Genomic DNA, 16,972 nt, shown 5'->3' on the forward strand with positions numbered 1-16,972 from the left:
TCCGATTTTACATACAAATTTGACTTAAAGTCAGATTTAGGAAAGGAACTTGTTCATAATCCGGGGACTATCTATACCATCATTTCTAGCCTGAGTTACTGTTCAGCCTCCCACAAGATATCCTTGCTCCCACCTTGCCCCTCATAGGCCTTTGTACCTGGTCACCTGATCCGAGCTCCTGCTACTGCCTTGCACCCATCTCCTGCCGGTCTCCTCCCCACTCTCACAACACTCCACAACAGTGACTTCCTTTTGCTCCTTGAACCGCCATTAATTCTCCCTCCCTCCGTCCCTCCCTGTGTCTGAACACCCTCCCTCAGAGAGCCACCTGGCTTCTTCCCTCTCCCCTTTCAAGACTTTCCTCAAATCTCACATTCTGTGGGCAGTTATCATCACCCTATTTAATCTTACAACATTATCAGCCCCATTTCCTTACCCACCTATTCTCCATTCCTCTGATCTTGCCCTGTACTTTTTCTTTGCTTTCTTCCTTTTTTTTATTTTTGCATAGCTCTTGTTACCTTCTAATATTCTGTATAATTTACTTATGTTTACTGTTTATTATATTAATTTTTTATTCTTCTCATCCTCTTCCCAGTGGAGAGTCATTTAGCATAATATCGCATCAATGCCCTTCTGCTGCAGAGTACTAATGTTGACAAAAGAAAAATTCCATGGTTTTTTTTTTTCTTCTTCTAAGACTGGAATAATCTATCGATGGAGCCATGAACAAGCCTCAGCCACAGGAACAGCAAGCAATACTCTGGAGGAAATACAGACAGGTAAAGAGGAAAAGGGCAGGAATCCAGGAGAGGAGGGACTTTTGAATGCCAGTCCGAGGTGGCTTAGGTTCAGAATGAAAGACGACCTCATCAGAATAGAGAAGAAACATTGGGCATCATTCTCTGGACCCTAGGCCCTAAGGGAGAATGGCTCTTTCTGTTAATGTACTGTCACCGCACCCTTCTCAGATGTGAGAAGACATCAAGATGGCACAACTCTCTTAAAATACCTAAGAAGGAAGAAAGCCTACGAATGATAGGAAACAATTTTTGATGAATTCTTGGATTCAACAGAATTTGTAGGGCATCTACACTGTGGTCATACTATGGAAGATTTGAAAGTGAATAAGGCTTGGTGTCTGTCCCAAGGATGTTACGATATAGTTGTTGTTGTTAGTTGCCTCCCAGTCGGCTCCCGACTCATGAGGACCCGAACAAAACTCTGCACAGTCCTGCACCATCTCCGTGATCAGCTACAGGTCAGACTGTTGTGATCCACGGGTACAATATAGTAGAGGAAATAAATAAGTAACATAAATACAAAGTAGGAAATTGCTATAATTAAGGCGTAAGCTAACGTTGTAGACGGGCAAAGGAAGGAATCATAAATTCTGCATGGGGCTACGTCAGCACCCTCGCTACAGAATTACAAGCCAGAAAGGGACCATTTATCCCCCAGCTGCAGTTTTCCCTAACTTCAGGTTAAAAAAACCTTTGGAGGACATAGCACCCCCTTGGTCTAGGAAAACTAAATCTACAAAATGATGGGAACAAAGCAGAGAATTCTTCTGAGTGATTCTGCTGGAGTTCTGGTAGGTAAAGCAGAAACATGATTGAACGCAATTTGTAAGGAAATCCCATCTATTCCTTGACATTGCAGCACTGGGAGTGATGAGAAAGAAATCCCCAGGAAAAAAGAGACTCTCTGGGAATTAGAAGAGGGGTTGCTGAGTCCAGTTGCACCTCCACAAGTGTGGAGTGTTCGTTCCTCCATTGCTTGCCTTGCAGGCTGTAGTCTCACTGTGGCTGTGTGTTATGGATTGAATTGTGTCCCTAAAAATGTGTGCTGGAATCCTAAACCCTATGCTCCTGGACTTAATCCTGGTTGGAAACAGGGTTTTCTTTGTTGTGTTAATTAGATCATACCAGAGAGGGTAGGTTCTAAATCTAATCACTTCTGAATTATAAAGAGAGCAGATTATAGACACACTCTGTCTCTCTCTCTCACACACACACACGCACACATGCACACGCACACACACCCACACACACGAATGGAGACAGAAGCCATGTGAGGATCATTTACAAGCCAAGAAAGGTGCAGGAATCAAGAAACATCCAGACCTACCAAAAAGGAAGGAATTGGCATAGCCAAGACCCTGATTGGGACTTTCAGCCTCCAGAACGGTTAAGAAAATAAATTTTTGTTCTTCAAAGCCATCCGCTTGTGGCATTTTTGTTACAGCAGCAGTAGGCAATTAAGATACTATATATCTTATAAATAACCATCCTGTTTTTTTTTTTTTTTATGGTACATTACGGCTCAGGCTTTTGTAGTTCACAATTGCTACCCTAAAACATGAACAGTCCATTCTGGAAATAGAGATATTACGTTACCAAGACAAAAGAAAAAAGTTTTTTTTAAAATAGGAAATCAGTATTAGTGCGATTTTTTAAGTTGTTATATTTATCTTTTTCAAAAACAGTTTGCTAAACGCTATACATATCTGTCCAATAATTAGATTCATATACCATATTTTTTAGTAAATAACGTGCCTGCTACGCTTTTTCTTTTGCCAACCGCACCCCTCCCCCACTGGGTAATTTCGTAACCACACTATGTTAATTTTTTTTACATGTTGCTGTAAAAAAATTAGCGTAGCACACTTACAAAAATACAGGGGGAAGGGGCAGAGTTGGCAAAAAAAAAAAGTATAATACGTGCATTATTTGTGTAAAAACAGGGTACATATAGAAAATTTGGCATATACAATTCACTTAATACCAAACTTCATGATGCTATGAGCAATGCCTATTACACTGACCAAACGAATGCTTGTTTTAGAATATTTACATGTTAACGTAAACACAAAGCACAGAGTTTTCATACAGTAGTGTCTGCTTGTAGCAAACAATCACACAATGCACTTACGGTGGGGGAGACGGAAGACCCCCTCACCCCAAATAACCTTACAGTATAAAGTACTAAATAGGAGCGGCACAAAAGCCGTATAATTCTTCTTAAGCTTCTAAGAAATTCCGTCCATTATTATCAGTAGCTAGTTTTCTTTAAGGCTTTATCTGAAGGAATGTATTATCAGCAATTTGACAAAAGATGTTTTAGTTTATACAGAGTCGTCTCAAGAGTATACATATATTTGCTTTGACTAACCTCAAAAACTCAAGGAAAACAAAGTTACAGTAGGTATATAAACAAGTAGGTCATGGGGTTAACGTTTGCTGCTAACACTAATGACTTTCCTCTCACCGCTCAAAGACACACAAAAGGCAGTAGGGTAGACTACAAGAAGCACAAAAGATAAACACTTAACTACCCACAGTCAACTAATTTGGGGCTTTCAAGTGAGGAAAAATTATTTAAGCCTTAAAGCAAAACACATACACCCCGACGTAAAGCAGGTAAACAACCTTCATTTTAATCCCATGAACTCTTCCCAGGCCCAACCACAGAGGATACCGGAGGAGTTGATTCTTTCCCTTTTTTGAACTAAAAATGATCTCTCAATGGACCTGTAAGAATGTATTAAAAATCTACCCTGAGACAGAGTAGCAGGGGCAGAGGCCTGGGGACCATGGTTTCGGGGGACACCTAGGTCAACTGGCAAAACAAAGTGTATTTAGAAAGCATTCTGCATATCACTTGGTGAGTGGCATCTGAGGTCTTAAAAGCTAGCAAGCAGCCATCTAAGATGCATCAATTGGTCTCAACCCACCTGGAGCAAAGGAGAATGAAGAACGTCAAACACACATGGAAAATATGAGCCCAAGAGACAGAAATGGCCACATAAATCAGAGTCTCCATCAGCCTGAAACCAGAAGAACTAGACGGTACCCAGCTAACACCAATGACTGCCCTGACTGGGAACACAACAGAAAATCCCTGATGGAGCAGGAGATAAGTGAGATGCAGACCTCAAATTCTAGTAAAAAGACCAGACTTAATGGTCTGACTAAGACTAGAGGGACCCCAGAGTTCATGGCCCCCAGACTCTCTGTTAGCCCAAAACTAAAAGCATTCCTGAGCCAACTCTTCAGACAAAGATTAGACTGCGCTATAAGACATAAAATGATACTAGTGTGCTACTTAGCTCAAGTAGACACATGAGACTATGTGGGCAGCTCCTGTTTGGAGGTGAGATGAGAAGGCAAAGGAGGACAGGAGCAGGCTGAATGGACACAGGAAATACAGGGTAGAGAGAAGCAGTGTGCTGTCACATTGTACGGAGAGCAACTAGGGTCACATAACAATGACTGTATAAGTTTTTGTATGAGAAACTGACTTGAATTGTAAACTTTCACTTAAACAATTTAAAAAAAACACAATCCGAAAAAAAAAAAAACCTACCCTGAAATGATATTTCCCAAGTCGATTAATCATTAGGCATAAATCTCCTACGTGCATACATCATACATGATTTGGAGAATTTTTCTTAAATTACTGGTATCTGAGGAAAGGGAACCCATTTCTCAAGGTAAACGTTGGACTTATGCATCTGGCTTGCTCTCCCACCACAAGACTGGGTTCGCTAGGACCTGCAAGAGGCTCTCTTGAAACCAGGCAGCACCTGGCAGGGTGTGTAGCTCAAGGAAAGGGCTCAGAGAATCTTGCAATGAATTTGAATAAAACAGGCACATAAAGGTCTAATCCCACTCTTACCAAGGAAAACTGTGAACTTTTTCACTTGGTTTCTCTATTAAACTTCGAGTCAAAATTCCCCATTGTCTTAGTTTATTAGTGCTGCTATAACAGAAATACCACACATGGGTGGCTTTAAGAAATAGACATTTATTTTCTCACAGCTCTGGAGGCTAGAAGTTCGAATCCAGGGCGCCAACTCAAGGGGAAGGCTCTCTCTCTGTCAGCTCTGGGGGAAGATCCTGGTCCCTCTCAGCTTCTCTAGCCCCTCAGTTCCTTGGCTATGTCCACATGGCATCTATCTTTCCCCCACTTGTGCTGGCTTCTCTCTGTGCCTAAACTGCTCTGTTTATATTTCAGAAGCGATTAGGTTTAAGACACACCCTAAACTGATATGGCCTCATTAGCACAATAAAGAAAACCCTATTCCCAAATGGGATTGCTCCCATGGTTACAGGGGTTAGGATTCCAGCATGTATTTTGGGGGATGTAACACTCATCTGGAGGATTGGAAAAGGAATTTTACCCAACAGATCCACATGCAAGGGTGCTGGGATTGCGTTTAAGCCCAGGTATGTTTCAGATACCATTAAATCTAGGATGAAGGAGACCAGCTCCTCCGTCCACACATTCACTCAGATACAGTATGTGCACCAATAAGAATGCTTGGAGGGAGGCTCTGCAACCTTTCTGATAAACAAGCCCCAGAGCCCTGGTAGCGCAGTAGTTAAGCACCCGCTGCTAACTCAAAGGTCAGCAGTTTGAACCCACCAGCTGCTCTAAGGGAGAAAGATGTGACAGTCTGCTTCTTTCTGTAAAGATTACGGCCTTGGAAACGGTTTAGGGTAGTTCTACTTTGACCTGTACGGTCACTATGAGTCGGAATCAACTCAACAGTAACGGATTTTGAATTTTTGGTTCACAAAGACCTCGAGTTCCAGCAGTAAGTCATTCCACATTTCTCACAGATAAATGTAACCCTTATCAAGGAGCCATGTATGTGCCCAGAACCGTTTATTTTGGCAGTGGCTCAGTTTCTGCCTCTGTAATTAAAAGAGGCTGATGAAACGAAAGCCGCTCCAAGAGAGATCATAGGAAACTCGACTTGATCTCCCTGCTTTTTATTTTCTCTGCTCTGCACTGCTTGTCCTCCCTTGTGTTTTGGGGTTCTTTTTTTTTTTTTTAATTAATGCAGCAGAGCAAATTTAACCCACATCCTGGCCCAGCAGGAGAGCTCAGGAAACAACATAACATCCCAAATAAGCTTTTTTATTATTATTGCCCCTCTGCCAGCAACAACCTCTTCACTGCTCATCAGATGCTAGCAACAACTTCTCAATTATCCCCAAGCAGCATGAGTGACGCTTGTCCAGCCCTCGCTCTTGCACCCAGAATAGCCCTTCACTGCAATATGTTAACAACACAGCCCCTGGAGTATAAAGCTAATCCCTCACAGCTGGGTCAACCCATGGAGTCCATGGTGTAACTGTGAATGAGAAGGGAGGGAATCAACAAGCCCATAGATGACCATCCATTTTCTAGATTAACAAATCTTCTTGTCGATTGACTGATAAAAGGACTCATGTATCTGTCATATGATGCTATTTCACTAATGGGTGGATATCTCAGCAAATGGAATATGTGTGTGTGTGGTGTGTGTGAGTGTGTGTGTGCATAACAATAAAAATGCTGGTTGCTCCTACCACCCAGAACTTGTTTCAGACCTTCTCATTCAAGAAGTGACCTCTGTATTCTTCTTGGTTTTAGCACTAGACCCAGATAAAGGTCCCATGGCAAGAAACACCAATACTAAACCACATTTAATTAAAAAGAATGGATTCCTCAAAACTATCACAAGGGTAGATCAGGGGTTAAACATAGTGAGGCTCATATTTTGATCTACGATAGCAGAGACGGGTGTTACCCATGACATGTTCCTATAGATCACTCATTAAAGTGATCAAAAAATAGGCAGTATCCAAGGTGGAAACTTTCCATCTTCTCCCTGATGTTGAGACTCATTGCTATTATTATAAAATAATTTGATAGAATCAACCCACATTGACAGCTCCCCACATTCACAATATTTCCTACCTGGTATTGCAGTGTTTTAATACACATTCTCTCCCCCATATAGGGTCAGCATTGTCCTCCTATATGCTACAAAACTGGGAACACAGTAATTTGCTCAAATGTCTGCCTCTCCTGCCAAGCTTTGGTTTGCTGCTCTGTCCAGCCTCCTGCCACCCAACCATGTGCCTGCTTTAATTAATATTTGCCTCTTCAATCACTCTGCTGCCTCAAAATTACTTTTCACATTGGCATGTCTTACATTCCCAACCAGATTGTAATTTTTCTGAGGGCAGAAGATTTTGGATGAATGAAAGACATTGCACATTTGCACTGATCTCTGTAAGTTCCGAGTTCCTTACTCTTTGTAGCGGGTATGAAAAATAATATTTAATACTGTTGACATAAATCTGAATTCATAATTTACAGAAATTGTCCAGTGACAGAGAGAAACAACCTTCAGGACTTACCATGGGAGCGTGACCTGTACCTTCCCATTCCCAGCCTTCTGGACACCCACCCACACCACGGCCTTTACACTCATGCTTTATTGTCTTACTAAGACTGTTGGCTTCCAAGACCTGGAGAATGACACTAGTCAAAGCCAGATGAGTTGTTCAATATTCCACCTTCTCCTCTGGAAATTATTATGTCACTCCAACACCCACCCCAAGATTTAGGACTCAATGCTCCATATGACTCCCCAGGACTGGGTAGAGAAGTTCCAAGGGCAGATAGATTCATGCCAGCCTGAGATTTCATCGTCATCTCAGCAAACGGTCACCCACCTGGACATGGCAACATCTGTTACTTTTACTACCGTACCTGGAGCCTTTTCTGAGATATTAAGTAAACTTCAACCAGTAACTCCAATGATCAGAATGAACCTTGAGTTAAAGCATTGATTTATTCCAGAGTCAATACCTTACTTCTAGGCATCATTCAACATCATCTTTGTAATTATTTCAATCCACATGCTACATGCCTTCCTTCTACCAAATTCCTATCATGATTCACTTGATTGACTTAAATTTTTCAACCCAACAACATCTACCTATGTAGTTCAATAGATAACTGCTGTTTTCTTAATTTATATGTTTTCAGTAGTTTCAAAGGTGCTTGTTCTTCTTTCTCCTACTGGGTGGTAAATAACTTGAAGGCCAGGGCTATATCTTTCTTTCTTTTATACCTTCTTACGACACCCAACTCAGAACTCTGTATGGAATGAGTATTCAGGAAAGGGTGTTTGTTCATTAATTGCATTGTTTTATAGAACGTGCTAGAACCTAAACAGAGATGAGAGCATGCAGTAGCTAAAGCACTCAGCTGCTAACCATAATTATAAGGTCAGTGGTTCAAACCCACCGCATCCGGGAGAAAGATGTGGCAGCCTGCTTCTGTAAAGATTTACAGCCTTGGAAACCCTATGGGATCCTGTAGGGTCGCTATGAGTCGGAATCAGCTTGATGGCAGGGTTTTTTTTATTTTTTTTTGGTTTTACATATACCATAGAACAAAACAAAGATATTTCCTCTTTAGAGTCTGAATTCTGGTTAAGTAAGCTTTGTGTTGCTGTGATGCTAGAAGCTATGCCACTGGCATTTCAAATACCAGCAAGGTCACCCATGGTGGACAGGTTTCAGAGGAGCTTCCAGACTTAGACAGACTAGGAAGAAAGGCCTGGTGATCTACTGCCAAAAATCAGCCACTGAAAACCTTATGGATCACAGCTCACTTGTTCTGGACACATCATCAGGAGGAATCAATCGCTGGAAGAGGACACCATGTTTGGTGAAGTAGAGGGCCAGCAAGAGCAGGGGAGGCCCCCAGTGAGCCACAATGATGGACTTGAACATGCTGGGCAATTGGGAGGATGACGCAGGATCAGGCAACATTTCATTCTGTTGTACATAAAGTCACCGTGAGTCGGAGTCAACGCAACAGCAGCTAACAACAATAAATATCCATCCAAATTATATTACTGTCCTAAGCCTTGGTTTCTTTAGGAGCATGAAGATAAGAGCATACACAGTACAACTCTTTTGCAAATAGCCACCAGCCTGCGTTAGTAAAGATTTACCCGAAAAAAACAATAAGAGATATTAAAGCTCTAGTAATTATGGTCTGAGTAGCTCCAGGATACAGAGCAGGGAGTTAAAATTGTATCACTGGATGATATAGCCAATTCTTTTTTATTATTATTATTGTACTTTAGATGAAGTTTTACAGAGCAAACTATTTTCTCATTAAACAGTACACTTATTGTTTTGTAACATTGGTTGCAAACCCCACAACATGTCAACATTCTCCCTTCTCAACCTTGGGACCCCCATTACCAGCTTTCCTGTCCCCTCCTGCCTTCTCATCCTTGCCCCTGGGCTGATGTGCCTATTCATCTCGTTTTGTTTTATGGGCCTGTCTAATCTTTGGCTGAACGGTGAACCTCAGGAGTGACTTCATTACTGAGCAAGAAGGGTGTCTGGGGGCTGATACAGCCAATTCTTATTCATGGGACTTTAGAATTGAAAACTACTCCCACTCAAACTTGTTTGAGAACTATCCTGATAGTCGTTAAATTTTAAGTTCTCATTTCCATAATGCAATCCTCCCTTAAATTCATCTTAAATAAGACTGATACTTGAGGGTGAATCAGTCCAGGGTCATGTACTCGGACATTTTTCCATGAATTTCACACCCACAAGAAACCAACAAAAAGAGAAACCTGCACTTTAAATGTTATTATATAAATCTGAGACGAAATTATGCAGTCGTGTTCTCCAACTCTGTTTCCATACTGTGATGGCTTGTGTACTTTTGCTGCTGGCTTCTCATCCTGCCAGGCCACATCTCACAGCTAGAAACATCAGCAGTTCATCATGGAAGTTTTCAGTTGTAACTATCATTTGCTCAGTTGTCTGTGTAGGGTCCAGGCAGCATCACATGACTATAAACGATGATTTATTAAATGAAGTACAATGTATAATAAACACTCAGTACCTTTAGTAATGGAATCCCTGAGTGGTGCCAACGGTTAACAAGGTTGGCTGCTAACCAAAAGGTTGGAGGTTCGAGTCCACCCATAGGTGCCTTAGAAGAAAGGCCTGGTGATCTCCTCCTGAAAAAATCAGCCATTGAAAACCCTAAGGAGCACAGTTCTACTCTGACACACAATGGGTTGCCATGAACTGAATCAACCAAGTAGCAGCTGGTTCTGGTACCTTTAGTAATAAGAACAAGAAAGAAATTTTAATTTCATTTTGGCCAGTGGTTTCCTAGCTGGCCTTTGTTCTCTTCAACTGGTCAACAAGGGATGAGAAAGATTTGAATACTCCACAGCAAGTCAGCAGCAGAGCCTCGAACCTGGACTTGGGACTCTCCCCTGTGTCCCTGTCTCTACGCCATTAAAGGAAATAAACTAGGCAAAACAACAGATACTTTGCTGTTGTTGTCGTTAGGTGCTGTGGAGTCGGTTCCACCTCATAGCAAACGTTTGTACAACAGAACGAAACTCTGCCCCATCCTGCGCCATCCTCACAATCGTTGTTATGCTTGAGCCCATTGTTGCAGCCACTGTGTCAATCCATCTTGTTGAGGGTCTTCCTCTTTTTCGTTGGCCCTGTACTTTACCAAGCAACATGTCCCTCTCCAGGAACAAATCCCTCCTGATAACATGTCCAAAGTATGTGAGATGAAGTCTCTCCATCTCTGCTTCTAAGGAGCATCCTGGCTGGACTTCTTCCAAGACAGATGTGTTCATTCTTCTGGCAGTCCATGGTATATTCAAGATTCTTCACCAACACCGTAATTCAAAGACATCAATTCTTCTATGGTCTTCCTTATTCATTGTCCAGCTTTTGCATGCATATGATGAGATTGAAAACACCATGGCTTGGGTCACGGGCACCTTAGTCCTTAAAGTAACAGAAACTTATGGCACTTACTTAATGCTGTCAAGGCAGTGGCACCATGAAAATTGCAAAGGTCAGGCTTTTCTTCTTATTTCTCAGCCATTTTTCATAATTTTAGTCCAGCCTATTGACAGACAACCAATTTTGGAATCTTTAACGATCCTGGTTGTGAAAGTTCTGGAGCTTTAAAGAATTGCTGGTGTTTTCATAATTGTTTTTACAGCATGTTTGGGCATACCACATAATTTACTTCATAAACATCCCAGTATGAACTTAATTAAGTTCTGGTGCGAAGTAACAACACTCTCAAGAAATAGATTATTGAGAAAACTGCAACCAACTTGTTTCTTGGCTCTCGTAACTTAGATTTAGATTACTATAAATATACTCAATTGTGCATACTGCCAAATACTGGGTTTCAATGTTTGTTCATAAAATGTAATTTGAAATGCATGTAGGATGATACAGCCTTTTTGTAAAAGGAAGTTATTATCTGTGATGAAAGCAGTTGTTGACATTAGAAACGCAGACGCAAGGATCCAGACGGGAAATTTAATAAAAAGAAAACAAATGTAGCAGGGAAAAGGGAGGTTAACAATATGGCAAAGCAAAGCCAGATGTGGCTGTAAATATCCGCCTCCAGGCAAAACCTGGGCTCCTACCTTTCACGTAGGCCAAATGACTGTGGAATCTGTTTCATGGGACATCAATGGCCACTAGAAGTAAAACATGGTCCTGGCTTAAGATAAGGAAGGTCGGTCATTCAATTCATGTTGCTGTATAAGACCCTGTGAACAGAGATGTACATATGGTAATTCCTAAGCACTGTCTGAAGCTAATCGACAGTGGAGTGCCACACTGACCAGCCTTCTCATTTCCTTGCTTCCTCCTCTTCAGAAGTCCTCCAGCAGGCCCCTGGACCATAGTTTAACGAACTGGCTTTAATTATATTCCCCATAGAGTTGCAAAGATATGAGACCACACCATAGAACCTATATGCCGACACATTTTATTAGGCTCAGATAATCTCTTAAATGTTTGGTTCTTTAAATAAAACTCACTGAAAAGTTCTCCCCACCCCACAGCCCATGCAGTTTTCATCCTGGAAATTATGATCTTAGATCACCAGGATCCTGTGAGACTCCAAGTTTATCTTGCTGACGCTCACCAAAGCTAGCTATTATGGTGTACTCAGCCTCTGGGGTTGGTGCTGTTTTCTGGCTAATGTTTTTAGTATTTCCTGTAAGACAAATGTGTTTTTCAGCTTGTGTTTTACCTCAGGCCATCTACAGCAGTTCTCTTTCCTTAATGTCCAAAATAATTCCGTGCCTATGCAAATCTCAGAAAATTCATAGATCTTCCAAAAGGGGTCTGTTGGCCACCGATTGGAATTTATCACTGAACTCTAAGAGTTCACTTCACTGTGGCTTTCAAATTAGGGATTCGTTCTAAGACCAAGTGAGGATGTACTAAGAGCAATCAAAGGAAAGTCAAGTTTTCAGAGATATTTTTAGTACAAGTGCAACCCTTCAAAGACAGAAGCTTTTGAGGATTCTCCAACCTTCAGCATAATTTAGCAAACCATGCAACAATGACGCTCTTTCTTTCTGGTTCTTAAATTCTGATCACTCAAGACAACCAGTCATCTTCAGTATTCAGGAGCCCCTGTCCTTCTCGTCTTCTCTTCCTAGGTAAATTGCTGGGAGACTCAAATTACAAAAGACCTAATGAGCGTGAAACCCATGGGGTGGTATGGAAATTCTTGGTTCTGCCTGAAACCCACAAAAATTCCAGAAGGAAGGCAGCACCCAAGGGTGTGCATACGACGTTGTTGGGGGCGGGGGGGAAATGACTGGTTTTGAGACCCAGAAGGATTGGCTCTCTTACCTGGATCTGTGTCTCCAATAGCACAGAGAGATTTCAAATAACACGATTCTTCACAAGAATCAAACATTTCTTCCAGCCTCACCATGAATATATTTGAAGACAACAATAGCCACATTAATGGGAATCAGGAGACTGGAAAGATAGGCCCTGGTTGTTATAAGGACATCCAGGTTACGGAGTTTATAAAAAGTTTCGGTGTTAAAGGGTTTTAACCAATATTAGGCAGGATTCTATTGCCAATCACATATACCCAAACTAAGACTTTCTCAGGCTCAGCAGGTGGGGTTTGTCGAGACCTATAGCCTGTGGGGTGTTACATTACATACATACAGTCTGAGAGACCATTTTCAATTTCTAGGCAGAAACGCAGAGCTGGAGCATGTGACTCCCCAAACCTTCTCTGTTTCCTGATGCAGGTCGGCAGCTCCAGCAAGAGCAAGCTCACACGAGGCCAGCTAGTTAAATTCTGGCCAAATAGTAACCTTAAAGCATGCACTTTCAAGATCTAGGAAAAAACATATACTCATTTCTTTTAAAAGGAATCAAATATGAAGGATATTCAGATAAACAAGTATTTAAGAAGACTGAGAAGCAGCAGCTCTTAAAGTCACCCTCACCTTCAAAGACATTCAATAAACTCAGACACGAGGAAGTTGCCCTAGGCATGATACAGAGTAAGATGGTCACATAGAGGTTGTTGTTGTTCTTAGTTGCCGTCGAGTCACCTCCAATTCATGGCAACCCCACGTACGGCAGAACTCAGTGTTGCCCAGTCCTGAGCCATCTTCGCAGTCATCAGTATGCTCAAGTCATTCTTGAGACCAGTGTATATTTTGAGTACCTTCTGACCTAGGGGACTCATCATTTGGCACTATAATGGAAAATATTCTGTTGTGATCCTAGGGTTTTCATTAGCTAATTTTCAGAAGTAGATCACCAAGCCATTCTTCCTAGTCTTTCTTAGTCTGGAAGCCCCATAGAAACCTGGTATTTGAAATACCCAGGGGCAGCTTCCAGCGTCATAGTAACATGCAAGCCACCACAGTACAACAGACTGACAGACAGGTGGTGGCATGTATAGAAACTAGTCTTAAATTTAAATTCCAATTATTTGGATCTTTTCTTATTGTAACTGGAATACATGAACATTACATAAAGTTTTAGGAAATACATATATGCAAAAAAAGAAGAAAATTATTGTCATTCCAAATCTTAGCACAGAGAGGTAAACATTGTTAGCATTTCGGTATATATGCAATCATTTATTTATTTACTATTAATTCACTTAGCATCTATTATGGGCCAGGTAGAGGAGCCCTGGTGGTACAGTAGTTAAAGTGCTCAGCTGCTAACCAAAAGGTTGGCAGTTCAAAGCCACCAGCCACTCCAAGGGAGAAAGATGTGGTAGTCTGCTTCTGTAAAGATTTACAGTCTTGAAAACCCAATGGGGCAGTTCTACTCTGTCCTACAGGGTCACTATGAGTTGGAATCAACTTGTTAGCAGTGAGTTTTGTTTGATTTTTTATGGGCCAGGCACTGTTCATATCCTTTCTGTCCTTTGTCTATATAAATACCCATATTTTTATAAACATGGAAGCTCTTAGGATTGAATTGTGTCCCCCAAAATATGTGTTGTAAATCCTAACTCCTATACCTGCAGTTACAATCCTATCTGGGAATGGGTTTTCTTGGTTATGTTAATGAGGCAGTATTAGTATGGGGTATGTCTGAAATCAATCTATACTGAGATAGAAAAAGAGCAGATTGAGCAAGCAATGAAGCAAGCAAGCAGAGTTGCGCGAAGATAAACGTCATGCCACGTGATCACCAAGGACTATAAGCTGAAGAGACAAGGACGTTCCCTAGAGCCAACAGAGAGAGAAAGCCTTCCCCTAGAGCCAGTGCCCTAAATTCGGACTTCTAGCCTCCTAAACTGTGAAATGGGTGTGAGGTGCTGCTTCAGCACCCATGGAAGCAGCAGTCAAGAAATCAAAAGATGCATTGCGTTGGGCAAATCTGCTGCAAAGGATCTCTTCAAAGTGTTGAAAAGCAAAGATGCCACCTTGAAGACCAAGGTGCACCTGACCCAAGCCATGGTATTTTCAATCTCATCATATGCTTGTGAAAGCTGGACAATGAATATGGAAGACAGAAGAAGAATTGATGCCTTTGAATTGCGGTGTTGGCAAAGAATATACCATGGATTGCCAAAAGAACAAACAAATCTGTCTTGGAAGAAGTATAACCAGAATGCTCCTTAGGAGCAAAGATAGTGAGACTTCGTCTTACATATTTTGGACATATTGTCAGGAGGGATCAGTCCCTGGAGAAGGACATCATGCTTGGTAAAGTAGAGGGTCAGCAGAAAAGAGGAAGACCCGCAATGAGGTGGATTGACTCAGTGGCTGCAACAACGGGCTCAAGCATAACAACAATTGTAAGGATGGCACAGGACCAGGCAGCGTTTCGTTCTGTGGTGCATAGGGTCGCTACGCGTGAGAACTGACTTGACGGCACCTAACAACAACAAACTGTGAGAAAAAATATTTCTGTTTGTTAAAGCCACCTACTTGTGGTATTTCTTTTATAGCAGCACTACATAATTAAGACAGAAGCATTCCATAATGGAGCTTTAACTTGACTTTTACTAAATAATATATCATCAAATATTTTATTTCCTCATCTATTTCACACCATTCCAATAGTTCTGTACTATGTCATTATATATATATATATGGTCGCTATGAGTCGGAATCGACTCGATGGCACTGTGTTTGGTTTTGGTTTTATACATATATATACATACACATATATATGTAGACGTACCATGGCTTATTTAACTAAACTATCATTGTCAAACGTCTGCCTTTTTTGCAACTATGTAAAGTACTGTTGTTGTTGTGTGCCATCCAGTCGATTCTGACTCATAGCTGTTTCCAAGGCTATAATCTTTACAGGAGCATATCACCAGCCTTTCTTCCACGGAACCATTGGGTGGGTTTGAAATACCAACCTTTTGGTTAGCAGCTGAGTGCTTTACCGTTGCATCACCAGAGCTGTTTATAAAGGCCTGTACAAAATGCAAATCTTTATGCACATCTATAACGTTTTATGATAACGAATTCTTTTAGGTAGACCTACTACATCAAAGAATAAATTTTTTTAGGACTTTCCAAATTTATTACCAAATTAGCCATGACTTATATTTTACATTCCCACCAACAATATATGAGCAACTGCTTTCATTTTTTAATATTTTATCAATTTGTTAGGTAAGAATAACATCTTGTTTTGATTTACAGTGATTTACAGGGTTTTTTTCCTTGTTTAATTATTGGTGAAATAGAACCCTTTTTTTGATCTGGTTAGTTCATTGCTTCATTCAATAGTAAAAGCTATTTGTCAAGGGCCTACTATATTACAGGCCCAGTTCTAAGCACTGGAAAAGATAATTGATCTGCAAAGCACGTGAAGAATAATAAAATAGCAGCAGACATAGAAGAAGAAAACAAGACTGAGAAGAGACAATGATTTCAAGGGCTGTATTTTGTTTTTAATATGAAAAGAAAGACTGGATGCAGTTTTTTTTTTTTTCTTCTTTTCATCTGCTCTATGTGTATATATAATATATAGAAAAGAACACATATAGCGTTTATGTACATTTTCAAGAATAATAATTTGAAAAATAAATGAAACACCAATGTATCTGTAACCCAGCTTAAGAAACAAATATGACTGATTATCGTGAAGCCCTATGAATGACCCCACCCAGCCACACATGTTCCCTCCTTTCTTCTAAGAGGTACCTACTGAGTTTTATATAAATTTTATAAATTTCACCAGATGTGAATGTATTTCTGAATAACATATTGTTGAGTTTTGTCTTCTTCTGAAACTTACGTAAATTCTTCTGCAGTTTAGTATTTTTGTTTGTTTTACTCTGTTCTTTTTTTTTTTGGCATAACATTATATTTTTAACTTGGCTTGTGTTGATTGAGTATAGGTTCTTCATTTTCACTGATTTAAAGTCTTCCATCGATTCATATTCCTCTATGTACTTATCCATCCTAACTTCAGTGGGTATTTAGGTTGTTTTCCGGTGAGAACCAGCACAAGCAATGTTGCTATGAATAATCTGATTCATGTCTCCTATCCAAAAGTGCAAGAGTTTCTTTAGGGCACATATTAAGTCGAACCACATGAAATTGTCAAGTTGTCAAGTTGCTGCCTTGGAGGGTACTCGTGTGCTCAACTTAATTTTTAATAAATTATTTTCGAATAACTTGCGCAGCAGTATCCTTTTGTTCCACATTCCCACCAACACTTTGTTATTGGGAGACATTTTCATTTTGGCCAATCTGGAGGAGATGTGATGTATCTCATTATGCATGGTCCTGATTACCAATGAGGTTGAGTGTCATTTGTTTGTCAGCTATTCACATGTCCTC

At 40.7% G+C, this 16,972-nt stretch overlaps 1 long non-coding RNA gene across 3 annotated transcripts in view; it reads right to left on the reverse strand.

Annotated features, from left to right (window-relative positions):
* The window catches only part of LOC126074891 (uncharacterized), a 126,062-nt gene that overhangs the window by 104,914 nt on the left and 4,176 nt on the right, over positions 1-16,972 (reverse strand). For 2 of the 3 annotated variants that reach the window (XR_007517054.1, XR_007517052.1), the window contains exon 1: positions 11,300-13,690. This is a non-coding gene — a long non-coding RNA (uncharacterized LOC126074891). Of the gene's footprint in view, positions 1-11,299; positions 13,691-16,972 lie in introns of those variants that run through there. The other variant, XR_007517053.1, reaches the window with a different exon arrangement.

This window comes from Elephas maximus, chromosome 4, assembly GCF_024166365.1.
Source record: "Elephas maximus indicus isolate mEleMax1 chromosome 4, mEleMax1 primary haplotype, whole genome shotgun sequence".
In the NCBI taxonomy this organism is placed as follows: Eukaryota; Metazoa; Chordata; class Mammalia; order Proboscidea; family Elephantidae; genus Elephas; species Elephas maximus.